Genomic DNA, 20,457 nt, shown 5'->3' with positions numbered 1-20,457 from the left:
CACAGAGTGTGTCCGGACATCGGGATCGTGTGAATATTTAATTCCTTTGTCCCGTTGGTTGTAATCTCTTTGAGCAGGTGGCACCAGGTGGCACACTGTCCTCCCACAACGCACAGTTTGTTCTTATTTTTAAAATGTAACTGGGATCATGTCGAGATGACCAACATTTTGAGGTTTCCTCAGCTCGCCTGTCTGTCCCACTTGGCTGCTTCATGGACGACGTTTTGGAGTGTATCAGTTTACTAAACATTCAGCTACGCTGAAGTACTGTATTTCAATAAAATTCAGTGAAAAACGGGAATAACAAGAAAATGACCGAACGAACAAAAATTATTTTAAATGTGAAAACATTCAGGGATAAAATCTCAAATTAAACAACCAAACGAGGGAGGGATGACAGTATGATACCACATCACGACCACATTACATCAAGGGGATGACATCACACCACATCAAGATGACCGCATCACGATGACCACATCACGGGGATAACACCACATCACGATGATCACATCACGGTGATGACATCGCATCATGATGATCAAATCACAGGGATGACATCGCATCACGATGATCACATCACGGGGATGACATCGCATCACGATGATCACATCACGGGGATGACATCGCATCACGGGGATGACACAATCACGATGATCACATCATGGGGATGACACCACATTACGAGGCCACAACACGACACAATCCTCTTTCGGATTCCCATCACGACATCTTTTCACGTTGTTCCATCACAATCCCACAACAAAAGTATAATGTCAGAACATGTCATGATGGGAATCCATAAGAGGATTGTGATGTCATCCCTACCTTGTTTGATTGTTTGTTTTTAACATTTCATCCCTCTCTTTTTACATCTTTAAAAAAAAAAAATTCATCTTTTTTGTGCAATTTTTTTTTGAAGTAATAGCTAAATGTTTTATCTGTTTTGTCATTTCGGTATGTATTAAATCCATGGATGTTATTACATTTGGCTTAATGGTACATTCTACCGCCCCCTGCCCCTCCCCTTTAATCCTGGCTTTTGGTTCATTAAAATATGTGGATAACCACACATGCGAAAAAATGTGATTATACTTTTAAAAATAATGTTATGTTTTGTTTATTTTGGTGTAGATTAAATCTATCTCCGTTATTATGTTTTATATATTTTGCTATAGATTAAATCTATCTCCGTTATTATGGTTTTTTAAAATTTGTTTTGGTATAGATTAAATCTATCTCCGTTATTATGTTTTATTTATTTTGGTATAAATTAAATCTATCCTGTTATGTTTTATTTATTTTGGTGTGGATTAAATCTATCCCTGTTATTTTTTAAAATTTATTTTGGTATAGATTAAATCTATCTCTGTTATTATGTTTTATTTATTTTGGGACATATTAAATCTATCTCCGTTATTATGTTTTATTTATTTTGCTGTAGATTAAATATATCCCCGTTATTATGCTTTATTTATTTTGGTATAGATTAAATCTATACCAAATCTATTGTGTTTAATTGTGGTACAGATTAAATCGATCTCCGTTATATTATTATGTTTTATTTATTTTGGTATAGATTAAATCTATCCCTGTTATTGTTTTATTTTAGTGCAGACTAAATCTATCTCATGTTTTTTTTTTTTTTTTTTTATAGATTAAATCTATACCCGTTATGTTTTTATTTTGTTGTGGATTAAATCTATCCCTGTTATGTTTTATTTATTTTGGTATAGATTAAATCTATCTCTCTTATTATGTTTTATTTATTTTGGGATATATTAACTCTATCTCCGTAATTGTGTTTAATGTTGATACAGATTAAATCTATCTCCGTGATTGTTTTATTTTACTGCAGATTAAATCTATCTCATGTTTTATTTATTTTGGTATATATTAAATCTATCTCATGTTTTTTTTTTTTTTTGATATAGATTAAATCTATCCCCGTTATGTTTTTATTTTGTTGTGGATTAAATCTATCCCTGTTATGTTTTATTTATTTTGGTATAGATTAAATCTATCTCTCTTATGTTTTATTTATTTTGGGATATATTAACTCTATCTCCGTAATTGTGTTTAATGTTGATACAGATTAAATCTATCTCCGTGATTGTTTTATTTTACTGCAGATTAAATCTATCTCATGTTTTATTTATTTTGGTATATATTAAATCTATCTCCGTTATTGGTTCACGAGTCAGTAAGTGACCACTATATTCGTTATGGGTGTGTGTGTGTCTGTCTGTCCCGAGCATAGCTCAGTGGGTTTTGATCCGATCCTGATACAATTTGGGTGGAAGGTTTATATCATGATATTGTTGTGTTTTCCTGAGAATGGGCGTGCTGCACCCATTATGGGCAGAGCCACGCCCAAAAAACGTGTTTTTGGGGGTATCCGATTTCAAGTTGCATCTTCTCCGAGGGGGTTTGTCGAATCTGGCAGGAGTTTTGGTATTTGGTTAGCCCAATGGCACCTGCATAGCCCCACGGAGCTCGATTTTTCATTTTCGTCCCAAGGTCAAGGTCGCAAGGTCACGAATTTAGAAAATGTCAAAAAAATCAATAAATTGGGCATCGAGCTCCAAGGGTTTTCAACTGTTTCGAATGGAAGTTGGTATGCAAGTAGTGGTCTTCGAGTACTACAACTTTCATCATTTATGTTTTTCCCGATTCCTGCCAGTTTGCCCGTGGTGTCCCCTTGAAGGTCAAAAAATAAAAAAAGACAAACCGTGTTCATTGCTTGTGAACCATCGCCGCCATCTCCAGACTTGTTATGTTTAATTTTGGTACAGATTAAATCTATCTCCGTTATTATGTTTTATTTATTTTGGTATAGATTAAATCTATCCCTGTTGTTTGTTCACGAGTCAGTAAGTGACCACGATATTCGTTATGGGTGTATTTCTGTCTCTGTCTGTCTGTCCCGAGCATAGCTCCGTGGGTTTTATCCGATCCTGATAAAATTTTGGTGGGAGGTTTATATCATGATCTCTTGTTTTCCTGAGAATGGGCGTGCTGCACCTGCTATGGGTGGAGCCACGCCAAAAAAACGTGTTTTTAGGGGGTAGCCGGTTTCAAGTTACATCTTCTCTGAATGGGTTTGTCGAATCTGGCAGGGGTTTCGGTATTTGGTTAGCCCAATGGCACCTGCATAGCCCTAGGGAGCTCAATTTTTCATTTTCATCCCAAGGTCAAGGTCACAAACTTAGAAAATGTCAAAAAATCAATAAATTAGGCATCGAGCCCCAAGGGTTTTCAACCGTTTTGAATGAAAGTTGGTATGCAAGTAGTGCTCTTCGAGTACTACAACTTTCATTTACGTTTTTCCTGATTCCCGCCAGTTTGCCCGTGGCATTCCCTCGAAGGTCAAAAAATGAAAAAGGCGAACCGTGTCCATTGCTCGTGAACCATCGCCGTCTCCAGACTTGTTCGGGCTTCAAGCATGGCTGAAGCCCTATTGAATTCGTTAGTATTATTAGGGCTTCAAGCATGGCTGAAGCCCTATTGAATTCGTTAGTATTATTATTATTATTATTATTATTATTATTATTATTATTATTATTAAAGGCGTTTTATGTTCTACTGACCGATTTTGTGACTGATCTGGAGGGAAAACTGTTGGATGAAATTGAACGAAACTTAACAGGATAATTACTCACCACCTGAAGTTTATACTATGAAACATTTGATGACTTAGATCACGTGGCATGGTGGCCATATTGGATTTTATCCAAAACAAAAAAACACGTGATAAAGCTGAATGTCTAAACTCGGTGTTTGCAGCTAAATCTTGTGTCCTAAACCCATCACTATCTCTACCCACTTTACCCAGTCGCACCCAACTGTCCCTGGACTCTGTATCCTTTTCTCCTGACAAGGTGGAGAGCTTGCTTTCAAACCTCGAGTCAGATTCTGCAACCGGTCCAGACGGCATCAGCCCACGTGTCCTCAAAGCCTGCTCTTCTGCTCTTGCTCACCCTCTCTCTGTTCTATTCACCCTCTCATTTGCCCAAGGTCATCTGCCATCTGCTTGGAAATCTGCTAACATCACTGCCCTGCATAAAAAAGGTGCAAAAACAGATCCCTATAACTACAGACCAATCAGCCTTCTCCCAATCATCAGCAAGGTGATGGAATCCATCATCGCTTCAGATATGAAATCCTTCCTCTTCTCCAATGGCTTGATTTCCAATCATCAATTTGGTTTCAGACCAGGTCACTCTACCCTGGATATGCTGCTTCTGCTCTCCCATCAATGGATGGAGGTCCTCAATGCCAGACAGGAAATCCGAGCCGTATCCCTGGACATATCACGTGCTTTTGACACAGTCTGGCACCCTGCCCTACTCACCAAACTCTCTTCCCATGGTATTCAAGGCCATCTCCACTCATGGCTCGCAGACTTCCTCTCCTGTCGCAGTCAACGTGTGGCCCTAAATGGAGTTCTTTCATCCCCTCTTCCTGTGCAGGCTGGAGTTCCTCAAGGTAGCGTTCTGGGCCCTGTTCTTTTTCTGGTTTTCATCAATGATCTCTCGGACTCTCTGGAAAATCCTCTATTTCTCTTTGCCGACGACTCCACCCTCTGCCGTGCCATCTGTCATTCCTCAGACCGGCAAGCAGCAGCTTCTTCGCTCACTGCAGATCTGGATAAAATCACAAACTGGTCCAACACGTGGAACATGTCTTTCAATCCAGACAAATCTCACACTCTCACTATGTCTCTTCGAAAGGACCGTTTACAAAACCCCCCCATCCACTTTCTCAACAATCCTCTGGAAGAAGTCTTTTCTTTCAAGCTTCTAGGTCTCACTATCTGCCATGACCTTTCCTGGGAAAGTCACATTTCCAACCTCGCCTCAAAAGCCAGTCGCCGACTGGGAATCCTCCGTCGTGCTAAGTCCTTCCTCGGCCCTCTTGAGCTCCTGACCACTTACAAAGCTTTTGTCCGTAGCCTGATGGAGTACTGCTCTCCCCTCTGGGCTGGTGCTCCTGCCTCCCACCTTTCTCGGCTTAACGCTGTCGAAACCAGGGCATTTAAGATCATCGGCATCTCCCGCAATGAAGCTGAGTCTTTGGGCCTCTCACTCAATCACCGCAGGTTGGTCGGTGGTCTTTCTGTCTTCTACCGACTCCTCTCCAGTCTTGCCCCCCCTGCTCTCTCTGCGATTTGTCCCCACCACATTTCCACAGGGCGCTCAAGGTCCACCAACAACCCCCTTCTGGTAAAACTACCAAAATCACGAATCACTGCTCATCTTCACTCTTTCATTCCTCTTTTTTCCCGCCTTTGGAATAAACTTCCTCACTCTATTCTTTCCCATTCTTCCCTCCAGGCTTTCAAAACAGCTGTTCACCACCACCTCTTATCTTCCCCCATCCAAATCCTCGATCTTTTCTACCCCCGATAATCCACCCAAGCCCACTTCCTTCATTTCTCCTGCTTTCCTTCCTGAAAGTCCCTGAAATGTCCATCTTCTCTTCGCCATGTTCCCCGTCCCATCCCCATCCCTCTCCCTTCCACAGTTCACCTAATGTGTCTGTTCCCCACTGTTTTGTCCCTTCCACTCCCGCCCCTCTTGTCTCATGCCTCCTTGCTGTGAGTTGTGTGTTTGCTCTCATACGAGCCTCGACCAAGGTATACAAAAAAAAAAAAAAAAAAAAAACCTAAAAACATCTTCTCCAGAAGGGATAATCTGACAGCCTCAATCTTTTGCACACATTTGCTAGGTTCCATGGGAATGTTAATTTGTTAATTTGGTTCAAATCGTTATTTAATTTATATGATTTAAAATGATGCCGATTCACCTCATTAAATATGCAAAATATGCAAATGAGAGTTGAAAAAATTTAATGACACCTTTAGATCGGACATAAATAGGGGACTCCCAATATGTTTATACGATGTCTGTGTTTGACCCCAGTGAGGCCCCAGAGCCCCCCAAAGTTTAAAATCACCCATTTTTGAAATGTCATAAAATGAAAACAATGCTTTGATAAAATTCAATGAAACTTAACCATTTAATAACTCTCCACCTGAAGTTTATACTTTGAAAATTTTGATGACGTAGGTCATGTGGTATGGTGGCCATATTGGATTTTCTCCAAAACCTAAAAACATCTTCTTCTCCAGAAGGGATAACCCAACAGCCTCAAGCTTTTGCACACATGTCCGATATTCCATGGGAATGTTAAGTTGTTGATTTAGTCAAAATCGTTATTTAATTTGTTTGATTTTAAATGATGCCGATTCGCCTCATTAAATATGCAAAATATGCAAATGAGAGTTGAAAAATTTAATGACAGATTTAGATAGGACATAAACAGGGGACTCCAAATATGTTTATAGCATGTCTGGACTTGGCCCCAGTGAGGCCCCAGAGCCCCCCAAAGTTTAAAATCACCCATTTTTGAAATGTCATAAAATGAAAACAATGCTTTGATAAAATTCAATGAAACATCGATTTAATAACTCTCCACTTAATGTTTATACTTTGAAAATTTTGATGACGTAGGTCACGTGGTATGGCGGCCATATTGGATTTTCTCCAGAAGGGATAACACGACAGCCTCAAACTTTTGCACACATTTGCGAGGTTCCATTGTAATGTTAAGTTGTTCATTTCGTCGAAATCGTTGCATAATTTATATGATTTAGATGATGCCGATTCGCCTCATTAAATATGCAAATAAGAGTTGAAAAAATTTAATGACAGATTCTGATAGGCCTTGAAGAGGGGACTCCAAATATGTTTACACTATGTCTGTATTTTACCCCAGTGAGGCCCCAGAGCCCCCCGAAGTTTAAAATCACCCATTTTTGACATGTCGTAAAATGAAAACTAAAGAAGATAGACATATAGTGACCACACATTCTGGAAGATATTTTAACGTGATACAAGTTCGCTATTTACATTAATATGCAAATGTGGAGTTATTGGACTTTTTTGGGGACTTGAAAATTTGTCCAGTCTCGATTTGTCCAATGTGAAGTTTCTTTCTTTATCATGTATTGCTATGGGCTTTTCAATCCTTCATTGATATAACATGAGGGACCCCGTAGCTGGACCCCATTGCAGACTTGAACTAACTTTCTAACTCGGAAAACCCGTATCATGTGACAGGGTGATGGTGTTGAAATTTGTTAAAATGGAGGCATGCCTTGAAGCCCAGGATTACTGGTTTACCAGTTTTAATGTTTTATTTATTTTAGTATAGATTAAATCTATCCCGGTTATTATGTTTTATTTATTTTGCTGTGGATTAAATCTATCCCTGTTAATGTTTTATTTATTTTGGGAGAGATTAAATCTATCTCTGTTATTAAATTAATTTAATACTCGTTTCAGTTAATTTGGGGGATGCTTTGGATGAATATCGCTTTTGGAATGGTACTGTCCATCTCCTCCTCCCCCCGCCCCCGATCCTGGGCCGGTTTGGTCGAGTCCACATTTATGTTAGATTTCTTTTCGTAACAAGATGGTATTCGAAGAATACTTACCCTGCACAGTCTTCAGAAGGACTTGGTACAAGGCACCTCTTCTGTATGCCTGGTGTTGGCTTAATGGTTAGGGTGATAGATTCGGGATCCCAGGATCCCGAGTTCAAATCCCACTTGGCTGTTGAATTATTACCAGGTGGGGTTGACTCTGCCTGTCATCCTTCCGAGGTCAGCATGAGTGCCAGCTCTTGCTGGTATCCTGTGTCGGAGTGGCGACCCATCCAGGATAGTGCTCAATAGCCAAGGAGACGACTTAAGCAGCACCAGTGCTGTGCACAGAGAATGGTCCCAATGGATGGATGGAAGGGTCATTCCGTGTCAAATTAGCCAAAAAAATGAAATTCTGCGGTGACCCTCTCAGATTTTCCTGAAAAAATTCTCAAAGCTACCTTCACATATATGAGGAAGGTTTGCCAAGTTATAGCTCAAAATTCCAAGTAGTGTCCTAGATATGGCCCGACAAACACCCTAGGGGTGTTTCAATTCCGGCAGTCGCGAGTAGCAGATTTGTATCTGAAGCATTTTTGGAGGGCTCTAAATTCCAGAGTTTTACAAACAGAGTTCTGAAAATTCACACAAATGATGTCCATTAGTGAGGCTTTCAGAATCTTACATCAAAAATGTTCTACTTAAAATACTTTTTAACATAAGTACTCTCAAAAGTAGTGATTTGTAACATGCAATCAAAAAAATTTGAGTTTTCAAATTGCTGCCAACAGTCAGTTTATTCATCATGAAGAATTTTGTTGCCTGATTTACATAATCTAGTGACTGGGTAATTTACACAATAAAACTGAAACCTTTTGGAGCAAAATCTTGGGTGCTATAGGTGTCTGAATTTTGTTCCAGACTCAATGACACTGAAATTTACCACGGTTTTACCCCAAGTGTTCACCATGTTGACAGTCACACAGCTCTTTTAAATTTTTGTCACTTAAAGACGCATACATTGGTAAACTGTGGTAGAAAATTCAAGAGTTTTTCTCAATCCCTTCTATTTTTAAACGAATTTTTTTTTAAATGCATCAATTTCTAATGATTATGCAGTCCCAAAAGCTACTTTTTTTTTTAATAAATTTTTTTACTAGCAAACGTATCGAAAAAATAAAGATATTGTAAGGAAGTATGACTTAAGTGGAATCTAACAATATATAAATCAGTCTAGTCAAGCTTAAAGAAGTGTACCAAAATCATTTCTAAAGTTAGGCATGAAGCACAACTATCTTATTTAGGCTTTAACCTAATACACAGCCCTGTAGTAACTGCCAATGCTCATTGTTACATTTTATTATATCCTGGCAATTGTAAAACTAATCACTGTTCACTTTGTACAATGGATCCAAGTACATTTGTCCAAACAATTTGATATGAAAATATGAAGAAAAAAAAAGTTGAATCGGATATTGTACCTACATTTACAAATGGATGTAGACTTTCGTACAATGTACACGAAGTATATAAACAATTGGATATGAAAAATAAATATTTATAATGCTGATTATTATGATCACATTATGTGTCTTAATTTGTCGTTCAGATTGGTGGCGCCCTTAAACTAAAATATCCTTTAAAAAAAAATGAGCCAAATTAAAGTAACCACATACTTGTTCTGAACAAAAAACACAACAATTTGATCATTGTGGTACCAACTTATGAATATTTGGATGGCTTCCACTTCAAAAGCACACCTATTGCTTTTATTCTACATCTTTCATTGAACATGTTTGTTTTAAAATAGAAGGGATTGAGAACAACTCCTGAATTTTATACCACAGTTTGCCTATGTATGTGTCTTTAAGTGACAAAAATTTAAAAGAGCTGTGTAACTGTCAACATGGTGAACACTTGGGGTAAAATGGGTTAATTTTAGTGTCGTTGAGTCTGGAGCAAAGTTCAGACACCTATAGCACCCAAGATTTTGCTCCCAAAGGTTTCAGTTTTCTTGTGTAAATGATCCATTCACAAGATTATGTAAATCGGGCAACAAAATTCTTCATGATGAATAAACTGACTGTTGGCAGCAATTTGAAAACTCAATTTTTTTTGACTGCATGTTACAAATCACTACTTTTGAGAGTACTTATGTTAAAAAGTATTTTAGGTAGAACATTTTTTACGTCAGATTTTGAAAGCCTCACTAATCGACACCATTTTTGTGAATTTTCAGAACTCTGTAAAACTCTGGAATTTAGAGCCCTCCAAAAATGCTTCAGATACAAATCTGCAACTTGCGACTGCCATAATTGAAACACCCCTCAGGTGTTTGGCGAGCCATATCTCGGACACTACTTGGAATTTTGAGCTATAACTTGGCAAACCTTCCTCATATATGTTAAGGTAGCTTTGAGAATTTTTTCAGAAAAATCTGAGGGGGTCACCGCAACCCCCGGCTGAAATGACACGGAATGAGCCGGAACTCTTCTATGTTTTTCAGGTTGTATTGTTTTTCTTTGATCCAGACCAGTGACCGATTATGTCACTTTTATCAAAATATATTTCCCATTGGTTGTTGATCAATTAGTTAATTTTTGTGTTGATTGGTTAGTAGTTTCAACAATTGCAGAGAATTTCTTTTCTTTTCTTCAGACTGACTGGATCAATCGTTGCACTTGTTGAATTATGACGTCGTAATGAAGGCATCGATGACACCATTAACATGTCTTATTCCCCATGGGGAGTACTTGACGATGAGCCATGTTTCAATTCCCCCTTCCCACCTCCACCCAATGGAGTGGTTTCGGAGATATAGAGGTGCAAAGTTTTTTTTCGTTTTTCCCAAGATGGCACCTGTACTCCGTGGCCTGTGATGTCATATTTATAACGACAAAATTCTACAGGAGGAGGCGCACCTATTTGGAGAATATTGTGTCAATCAGCCTCACTGGTGTTGAGAAAATTAATTTTAAGATGTAGACACGTACGTACAGCACAGGTGCGCGGCCGATTGCTTAACCCTGCTTTTCGTTTCGTGAGCGCAGGGTAAGAAAACGATAAATGTTAAATATATTTTTATATTTTGGGTTGCATGTGTTGCGGGGCCGGGACGTTGGCCGCGAGCACGACCACAAGGTGGAGCAGTGGAGTCAGCTCGACCGATCGCCCGGAAATCAGATCTTACTGTTCGGAAAAGTCCGGAGAGTACGGGTCCCTTTGGACCGTGAAGGGTCAATATTTCCACCACGTGGTACAGGGTTATTCGCCAAATCTCAAAATACCTAAAGACCACGTGGTGATCTACCGAGTCTTCACACCCTCAACGGAACCCGTACGAAACCGAGCCGCTTAGCGAGCTCGTTCCGTGTGCGATGCCGAGCGGTTTCAATCGCCAAGTTCCGTCGGTCCGATTATTCCGTTATTGCGGCACAACGGCCTGCTAATTTCCTCAGCACGCGAAACGCTCAGCCAATGCAGGAATGGACACGAACGAGCTGAAAACATTTAACAATCGGGTCATTTATTGAACACTAATGGGGGGGAATTAGGGGAGCACGTCGGAGCAGAGTCATACCGATTAAAAGAAATGCAAGGTGAACATTTGTACAGTTAAAAATACTTATGCAGTTCACTACTTAACAGATGGGCCCATGGACACACACATATACACACACACACACACACACACACACATATACACACACACACACACATATACACACACACACACACACACACACACACACACACACACACACACACACACACACACACACACACACACACACACACACACACCCAAGAAAAGTTGTGGCTGGAGCCTTTATTCAGCCTTCAGCTCAGAGGATAGGGGAGCTGAGGACCAGGATAGCTGGCTACCTGGCCACGAATGCGCCGCTGGACGATCCCTCTTTCCAGGAGCTCTGGTCGCCGGGGACCCACGCGGTGCCACCAAAGTGAGCCCAAGTGATCGCCCGGGCTCGCGATCGTGCGGAGAAGGATGAGGATGACGACGATAGGAGCACTCTCCTCTCCTCCTGGCTGGCTGGCTCCCTCCGGCTCTTGGCTGGCTCCTTCTCTGGCTCCTGGCTGGTTCCTGGTTGGCTCATGCGTGGCTTGCTCGTTATCGGAATCAACCAGACAGATCGCTCCACCAACTAAGAACGGCCATGCACCACCACCCACAGAATCGTGAAAGAGCTCTCAGTCTGTCAATCCTTTTCACTCCTTTTACATCCTCTGGCGCGCTCCCCCTCCCCCTCCTCAGCCTGCGGAGGGAGGAAGCGTTGTTCTTTTCCACAGAGGGTTGTTCTTACGGAGACTGGTTGTTCTTGGCGGAGGAGGGCTGTTCTTGCGGAGAATGGTTGTTCTTGGCGGAGGAGGGCTGTTCTTGCGGAGAATGGTAAAACCCCTAACTATTAAAATAAATCGCAGCGCATTTACATTAATTTACCCATTAAAAAAGGGAAGGCGTGAAATCTATAAAACACGTACTTACCAAGATAACTGAGCTTAAGGACCTGAATGTTGAGTGTGATAGATTTCCAAATTCGTAACACATGCACTATCCCAGAGACGACGTAACTTCCTCACGTTGTAATCACAATCAAGACTTCAGCAGTTCTTGAGGTTGGCCGAGCTACAGTTTTACTTTGTTTTGAGAGGGGAAGAAGTACAAATTGGTTTCTTCCCGATGTATTCTGGTGCCTTTTTATGTCTTGGTTGTTCAGAAAACACTCGAGAATAAAAGTTATGGCTTTTAAATGCTTATGACTTCACTCTTCAGGAGGTTATAACTGTATCATTGTGTATACATGTGAATGGGTGGCCATTTTTTTTTTTGTGTGTGGTTGTGTGTCTGTCCGTCCTCAAACTCCCACACCATGAAACCGAGCAGCCTGAAACTTTGCACACTGAGCAAACTCTAAGTAGTACTGCAGCATACCAAACCAATTGTTCAAATTTGCATAAAAGCACCAAAATTGGTACACATGTAGAATAATGTATTCCGAACAATTCTAGATATGGAACCACCCGAGATTGTGCCTTGGTCAGCCGCTTTTATGCAAATTTGAACAATTGATCTGAAATATCAGACTACGCTGCTGGACAAAAGGAAGTACAAGAGTGAAAATTGTGAGTTTTGGTTAATTAAAACACCCCTTTTGAAGATTATTAATGGCCTTATTTAATTATATCCTTCATTTGATCCTGGGCCACCTCGCTCTCTGGGGTGTGAAGGAGTTTCCTGGGTAACCTCGATGGGGTCTGAAGCCGCCATGGTTTTTTGGCCTGCTTCACCATGCCTTGACTTGGAACAGGCCGCAGTGATTTCTGAATGATAAAGTTGTTATTTTTCCACTTTCCTCACTCATTCTCGAATGCCTGGTCATAGCTACGAATCGCTGTGCATATTGCAATGTTTATAAACGCCTGGAGATGTCAGCGTTGGTGGCTTTATTTAATTTCCTCACATGTGATCACTTGGAGAATCTCTTAAATTAAGCCGTATTACAAAATTTAAGCTCCAGATTTGAACTCGGCAGTGTTCATTTGCAAATCAGTTCAGTTCCGACACAAAAAAGAAATGTTCATTTGGCCAATTCGGACAGATTTGACATTTTGGGATTCTCCTGGAGGTGTGTGTTTAATCTGATGGTTTGGTGATTGCTAATCGCGTGCCAAGCGAGCCGTTTATCAACCGTTTCATTGACGTGCTTAAGCCACTTGGCGAGCGCTCTACAATATCCACACTGTCACTGAATACTGTATATAGATTGACTTGAACAATGTTCAGGGGCCACACGCCTGTGTTGGCCACATGTTGCTTTACAATGTCTCAGGCAGTTGCTGGTTTGCTGAAAATGTGCAATTTTATTTTGCACCATATCTTCTGTTTTAGTGCGATCTTCCATGATATGACCTGTCACTTCAACATGAACACAAATATAAACTAGACAAAGCAATCAGAGATTACAAACCCTCGCCAGAACCTGTTTAGTGTGGCGTTTGTGTGCTTGTGTGTTGCGTAATTAATAAGAGACATAATTAGAATTTCCGCTTTATTAATGCTGGTAGTGATGACTGGGTACCAAAACATCCCGCTTTGATGGAACCCCACTTTCATCGGACACCTGACCCTGCCTGACTCATGACGTTTTTTATTATCATTCAATTGAATTTAGAACGGGATTCAAATAAATTAAATTCAAATCAAATGGAAGACCAAATATGTAAAGTCCTGCATTGGACTGAACAAGAAGAAAGCAAAGATGAGGTCATCAGGAAAAACCTGGATAGGATTCACATTTCAGCTGCTACTCCTCTACCCTCAAACCCACACAGGAACAGCCAAGTGAACATTATTTAAAAAAAAAACGATGAAATAATCCTGGCTGCCAGACTACGTGTCCAATCAAGTTGAAATTTAAAATATATAATCTCCATCACAACTACATCTTAAATGTGAAGTTTCACATCGATTGATTAAGTTGTTCCAGAGAAAATATTATTCAATATTTTTCTTCGATCCAATATGGCTGCCAAACTGTGACCAATGACATCATAGGTGTGAACCTTCTGTTCCTCATGGATAGGCGGTCATACGTGTAAAGTTTTTCCTCTATCTGTTCAGCCACTTCAAAAAAGATTTTTGAAGGTTTTTTTTTTTTCTTTTCTTTTTTTAAACAATATGGCTGCTGAATCATGTGACCGATGACATCACTTTTTTTTTCTTTTCTGTGAAGCATTTTATCCCTATATGACCCTCAAAAATTTTCATACTGATCAGATGTAGCGTTATACACGAAATTATGACGTCGTAACAAAGGCACCTCTGACGTCATCAAAAATCGCCCTCATTCCCCATGAGGAGTACTTGCTATGTGCCGAGTTTCAATTTTTTTTTCTTTGTTGCGGTTTCAGAGAGAGGTCCAAAATTTTTCCGTTTTTCCAACATGGCTGTCGCACCACGTGACCTGTGATGTCATAATTGTGATTGAAACATTCTACATGAGTAGTCGCATCTATGATGAAAAATTACTCTCAATCCGACAAGCGGTTGCGGAGAAAAACACCAAAGTTCTGTGTGCGGACAAACAAACAAACAAACACACCCAAACACAACACCCTCTCCTACGGCGAGGATAATAAAATGTTTCGTTTTTAAAAGTTTCTTCAATCGTTTCGTGGATTGCTTCGTGAAGCATCTTGGTGGATGTTCTTCAAGCTTCAATCAATGGCTATGCCATGGTACAATATCTGAGGTAGGAAGGCAAAATAAATTGAATGATGACCATGAGTAAACGATGTTTACAGTTGTAATGAATCACCATATCACGGCAGGAAAGTGGAGAGGTATGCACGCTCGCTCTGTGTAGCCTGAGTTTGAATCCCGACCCAGGTATAAACTGTCATCCTGGTGTTTCACAGGCAGGGTGATGCATCTTGTGTGTGCCGTCTCTCGGATGGACGTTAAACTGGCCGTCACATCTGCCGGAATCTTTATGGTCCTCGCTCCCCTTGCCTGAGTGTGCATGCAGGCAGACCTTTGTCAGGTACCTAGCATGTGTCTTAAATGCTCCTGCCCCAGGTCTCGTGTGTGCGTATGTGTCTGTGTCTGTGTCTAATCTCCATATGTGGGTTTCAGAAGGTGGAACGGTGTCCTCCCAGATCTCAAAGTATCCACCTCCATTTGTTTCGGAAAGGGCGGTCACGAATCGTGGACCAAGGTGTGAAGTTTTGTTCCGAGGGCTCTTTTGAGGATTGTGTCACTGAGCTCCGGACAGCTTCCAACTGTCGTTCGTTTCCAGTGATATTGTTGTGGGCCGGGTATCGGCGACGAGCACGACCGCTAGATGGAGCAGTGGAGTCGGCTCCACTGAACACCCAGAATATAGATCGTACCTTTCCGATAACTCTGAAGGGACAGGCCCCTTACACTACAGCAGGGGTTCCCAACCTGTGGTACGCGTACCACAGATGGTACATTTGGACTTCCTCAGTGGTACGCGGCAGCGTGTTTTTTTTTTTCTTTTTCTGTTTTTTTTTAAACGCAGTTTTTATTGTACTTCTCTCTCATGCAGCTTGTGCACGATTATTAAATTTATATCGAAAGTGGCTGCACACTGACAGCTGTTTGTGATCGGCCATTGTGCAAAAATCTTATTTTTCGTTTTGTCTCTACACGCCACACTGTCATCATTGCTTATTGCCTGGCTTATTGTTACCGTTATCGTTCACCACCATCATGTCAATGCGAAAATATTCGGAGAGTTATCTCAAGTTAGGCTTCACTTCCATCCAAAAAGGTGAGTTTGAAGCTCCACAGTGTGTGATTTGTGGAAAAGTTCTCGGCAATCAATCCAAGTCTGTTGAAGCGCCGTTTTGATTCTGTTCATCCTGAACACAGCGACAAGGACTGATTTTTTTTTTTCGTCGGAAGGAAAATGCCATGAAAAGATCACGCTTCGGCGGCAGCGGCAGTTTTCAACAGCAGTCCACGGTAGCCGTAAAGGCATCCTACTTAGTTGCACTGCGAATTGCAGAACAGAAAACCTCACACCGTCGGTGAAAGCCTCATCCTTCCCGCCACAAAGGATATCGTACGTCTCATGCTGGGAGAACAAAGCGCCAAGAAGCTCAATTCTCTTTCGTTGTCAAACAACACAGTTGAGGCGCATTGAAGAAATGTCAACCAATATTCGTGACCAGGTGGTGGCAGAAATCAAGGCATCTCCATGCGGATTTTCTATTTAATTGGATGAGTCAACTGACGAGGAAAATTGTGCCCAACTGTTAGCGTTCGTTCGGTACGTGCATAAAGCCAAGTTCAAGGATGAAATACTATTTTGCCGCCCGCTTAAAACCACAACGAAAGCAAAGGACATTTTCGAAGAGGTGTCTTCCATCTTTGATCAAGTTGGGCTGTCATGGGTTCATCTGAAAGGCTGTACTACAGATGGTGCTCCAGCTATATTGGGGTGCAGATCAGGTTTCCAAACGCTTGTGAAGGCAGTTGCTCCTGAAGTGCGCGGCCTACACTGTACGATCCACCGCCACGCACTCGCAGCCAAGGCGCTCCCCAAGCCATTGACTGACTTTCTCTCAACCATGATCAAAATTGTGAACCATGTGAAATCCCAGGCTCTCAATTCGCGACTTTTCAAGAAACTTTGCGAGGATTTCGACTCCGACCATAAAGTTCTCTTATTCCACACTGAGGTGAGATGGTTATCCCGTGGAAATATGGCGGAGCGCGTGTTTGAACTGCAAGCTGAGCTTCGTGAATTCATCGAAAACGATGGAAAACCAAAGACTGTCGATTTCGTCGCTGCTTTGAACGACCCCGACTGGGCATTGCACCTGGCTTATTTGGTCGACATTTTCTCTCAGTTAAACGCCCTGAACAAGTTTCTTCAGGGGACTGGTGCGACTATCATTGATTTCATACACAAGGTCAAGGGATTTCAAGAAAAACTCCATCTGTGGAAGACGAATGTCGAAGCGGGAGTGGTGGTCATGTTTTCTTGCATGGCCGATATTCTTCAGGAGCGTGAAAAGAATCCCCCAAGGGAGTTCATACAACTGGTAAAAGATCACCTCGCTTATTTGGATGAGGAATTAAATTCCTATTTTCTGGATCTCAAGGAACTGGATCTGAAAATGATTCGCAACCCATTTCGCATGAATGCATTGGATTTGCCACCTGGAACAGGACTGCAGGAAAGCTTGATTGATCTCCAGAATGACTCCACAGCCCAAGATCAGTTTGACGAGATGAATCTTGCGGACTTCTGGTGTGGAATGTTGGGGTCTTACCCTAAGCTAGCTGCCCTGGCTGTTCATTCGCTCATAGTATTCCCATCTACATGGCTGTGTGAAGCTGGGTTCTCGTCAGTCGTTATTCTAAAAACAAAACAAAGATCCCTACTGGATGTTGAACATGATGTTCAGTGCACTTTATCCAAAACAAAGCCTGAGATAGACCTGCTTGTGAGCAAGAAGCAGGCTGAACCATCCCATTGACTGGACATTTGACACAATCAAAGAGGTACTTACTGTATCATTCTTTTGTTTAGATCAGATTGCTCAATGTCATAGTTGTGAATTGTTAGTATTGTTTAACTCCCCATTGTTGTATCTGTATCGCAAATAAACACTATTTTAGGTGAATTTTGGTACAGTGGTACTCGGTGGGAACACGAACATGTGAAATGGTACCCCAGTAAAAAAAAAAAGGTTGGGAACCCCTGCACTACAGGACCGTGAATCATCAATAATTCAACCATGTGGTACAGGGTTATTTGCCAAACTTCAAAATACCTAGAGGCCCACGTGGCGAGCTACCGAGGAATTCACACCCTCGATGGAGCTCGAACAGGACGAGCCGTTTCCGTGCTCGACCTGTGCGTAACCTGAGCGGATGGTTACCGAGGTCCCGTCGGTCCAAATGCACAACTACGGCAGCAGCGGCCTTTTTAATCACCCAACACTCACCGTGCTAAAGGCCCAGTCACACCTTGACGTTTTAGCCAGCAATGGCAACGTATTAAAATGTATGTAAAACGCTGGCTTGCGTTGAACTTTTCATGTTTTTTTTTAAAGATTCCGACGTATTCATAACGACTTGGTCTTATGCATAACATATTAGTAACGGACACAGAACGTTTCGTTGTGTTATAGATAACTTGTACCAACGAATGCTGAACCTGTTGTCGGCCTTTACAACCTATGCCCAATGATAGTCTAACTTATGCATAGCGCGCTGCACGCATCGCCGACGATCACGTGGCATAGCCCATTAAAAGGCTGCCGCACAATGATTCAAATCATAACCGCCGCAGAAATGGAAGTGTCAACATCGCAGTCACACCTTGGCGATCTTGCCAGCGTATGCCGACCTCTGAAAAATGCGTCTAAAACGCTGGCGCACGTCGAATACTGGATGGGTAAGTTTGGTATACGTGAATAGAATGCTAAAGTACGCTATCATACGTCGTATTAAGTGGAGTACGTCTTGTAATTTTAAACATGTTGAAAATTTTACGACGTACTTGCCATATGACACACGCTCCACATGCGATGGGAATAAGTTGTACGCATGATATGCGATCGTTGACACACATCGACACACGTTACTTGAAAGGTACTCAAGTCGAAACACGTCAAGGTAATGGTTAGCGTCAGTGTTCCAGACTCCCTGTTTTTTTGTTTTTTTTCCTTCGGTATGACGGTGTTCAGTGTACAGTGCGGTTATGATTTAGATCGTTGAGCGGCAGCCTATTAATTATATTATATTATAACCGCACTACAAATCGAAGTGTCAAAATCACCATCATACCGAAGGAAGGAAGAAGAAGAAAAAAAAAAAAAAAAAACAGGGAGTCTGGAACACTGACGCTAACCATTACCTTGATGTGTTTAGACTTATGAGCACCTTACAAGTAACGTGTGTCAACGATCGCGTGACGTGCCTACAACTTATGGCCAGTGTTATGCGGAACGTGTGAGTCATACGCTGGCATAAGTCTCAAAATTTCAAGTATGGAAAATTTGAGGACAACCGAAAAGTACAACGACGTATGGCAGTGTTTTTCAGCGTGCTCTCAATGTTATCAAAACTTACCCATAACGTATTCGATGTGTACCAGCGTTTTAGACAAATTTTACAAAAATCGGCATAAGATGGCTAAAACGTCAAGGTGTGACTGGGCCTTAAACCAATGAAGGAAAGGACAAGGACGAGCTGAAACATTTAACAATAATCGGGACAACGAGGGAAGCATGTAAGGGCAGAGTTATCACGACTAAGCAATGCAAGTATGTACAAGCCACTTAAACAATTCCTACTTATAGACTGGGCCCACAGACACATGCATGCACATACAAATATCCAAAAGAAACGGACCCCAATGGTCTTTATTTGAGGCCTCCAGCTCGAGGACAGGTTAGCCAGAGACCAGAGCTATCTCGGACCTTCCTGCCTCGTGCAGTCTTTGACGTCCTGGATCGGCAGGACTCAAACCCGCAACTTGATGCGCTGCAAGCACCGGGTATGGAGAGCAGCGTCGGGCTCCCGCACGAGACCAGAGCCATCGACGAGATGAGAGCAGACGCCGGCAACAGGACGAGACCAGAAGAAGCCAGCTAACCGCGCCGTCCCGTCTATTTCTTTTCTCTCTTGCGTCGGGGGCTGGGGGGACGTGTCTCACCCCTCCACACACCTCATTCGCCGGGGAAATCCGTCATCTCTCCATGATTGGTCGGGGGGGCGTGTTGGGGCGTCTCAATTCCCCGCCCCCCGAAGAGGCTTTTCTTCTCTTGGAGCCCGCTCAGCGCCTATTGGCTGAAAAATGACGCATACCCTCATTTGGCGCCAGGCCAGAACGAAGCGCTTCGTGAGCGTGCGAACAGCGCGGACAATGCCGTGAGCAGTGTTATTGTTGGCGTTATCATAAGTGTAAAAATCCTATCTATTAATTAACTTCGCAGCGCATTGTTATGGAAGTTATTGCCTAACGTTTTATTTGGTCCTGCATTTACTTTTAATCAACCGTTTAACCAACTCGATGCAAATCCTATTATTTAAATGACAGACTCCGGTCAATTCACTTGCCACAATATGAAAGTACATCACATCAGAGTTTTATTATACTTGGTACTTGGCCAGTCCCAAGGAGTGCAACCCACTGAGATAGTATACATCCTCATGTGCTTGCACTAAAGCAAGATTACAATTTCTGGTATTTATATGCTTTTCATGGGAGAGTGGTAGGGGCTGTTAAGCCTTAAACAAAGAACTCCAAAATGCAATATGTGTCTTCTTGGTGAAAAGCAACTTTGTAATCATAACAACCTTGGTGTTATCAGAAAGGTCACTTTGTTCCATAGCAAGACAATCCTTTTATCAACATTTAGGGCAAAAGACTCTTGGCGAAAGGAAAGGAACACTGACAGCCAATTCGACTTGTAGCATAAAAATTAAATTTATAAAACACCAGCACAATTAAAATTTAGGGTGC

At 41.7% G+C, this 20,457-nt stretch overlaps 1 protein-coding gene across 2 annotated transcripts in view; it reads left to right on the top strand.

The window, feature by feature from the left end:
* Window positions 1-20,457, top strand: part of LOC147025676 (G1/S-specific cyclin-D2-like) — a 55,683-nt gene that overhangs the window by 837 nt on the left and 34,389 nt on the right. The gene's annotated exons all lie outside the window — the stretch shown is intronic.

The sequence above is a fragment of the Eptatretus burgeri genome, chromosome 5 (assembly GCF_056783735.1).
Source record: "Eptatretus burgeri isolate ZD-2024b chromosome 5, Ebu_testis_v1, whole genome shotgun sequence".
In the NCBI taxonomy this organism is placed as follows: domain Eukaryota; kingdom Metazoa; phylum Chordata; class Myxini; order Myxiniformes; family Myxinidae; genus Eptatretus; species Eptatretus burgeri.
Note: the sequence above shows the minus strand (reverse complement) of the source record. Positions and strands in the feature narration are given on the sequence as shown.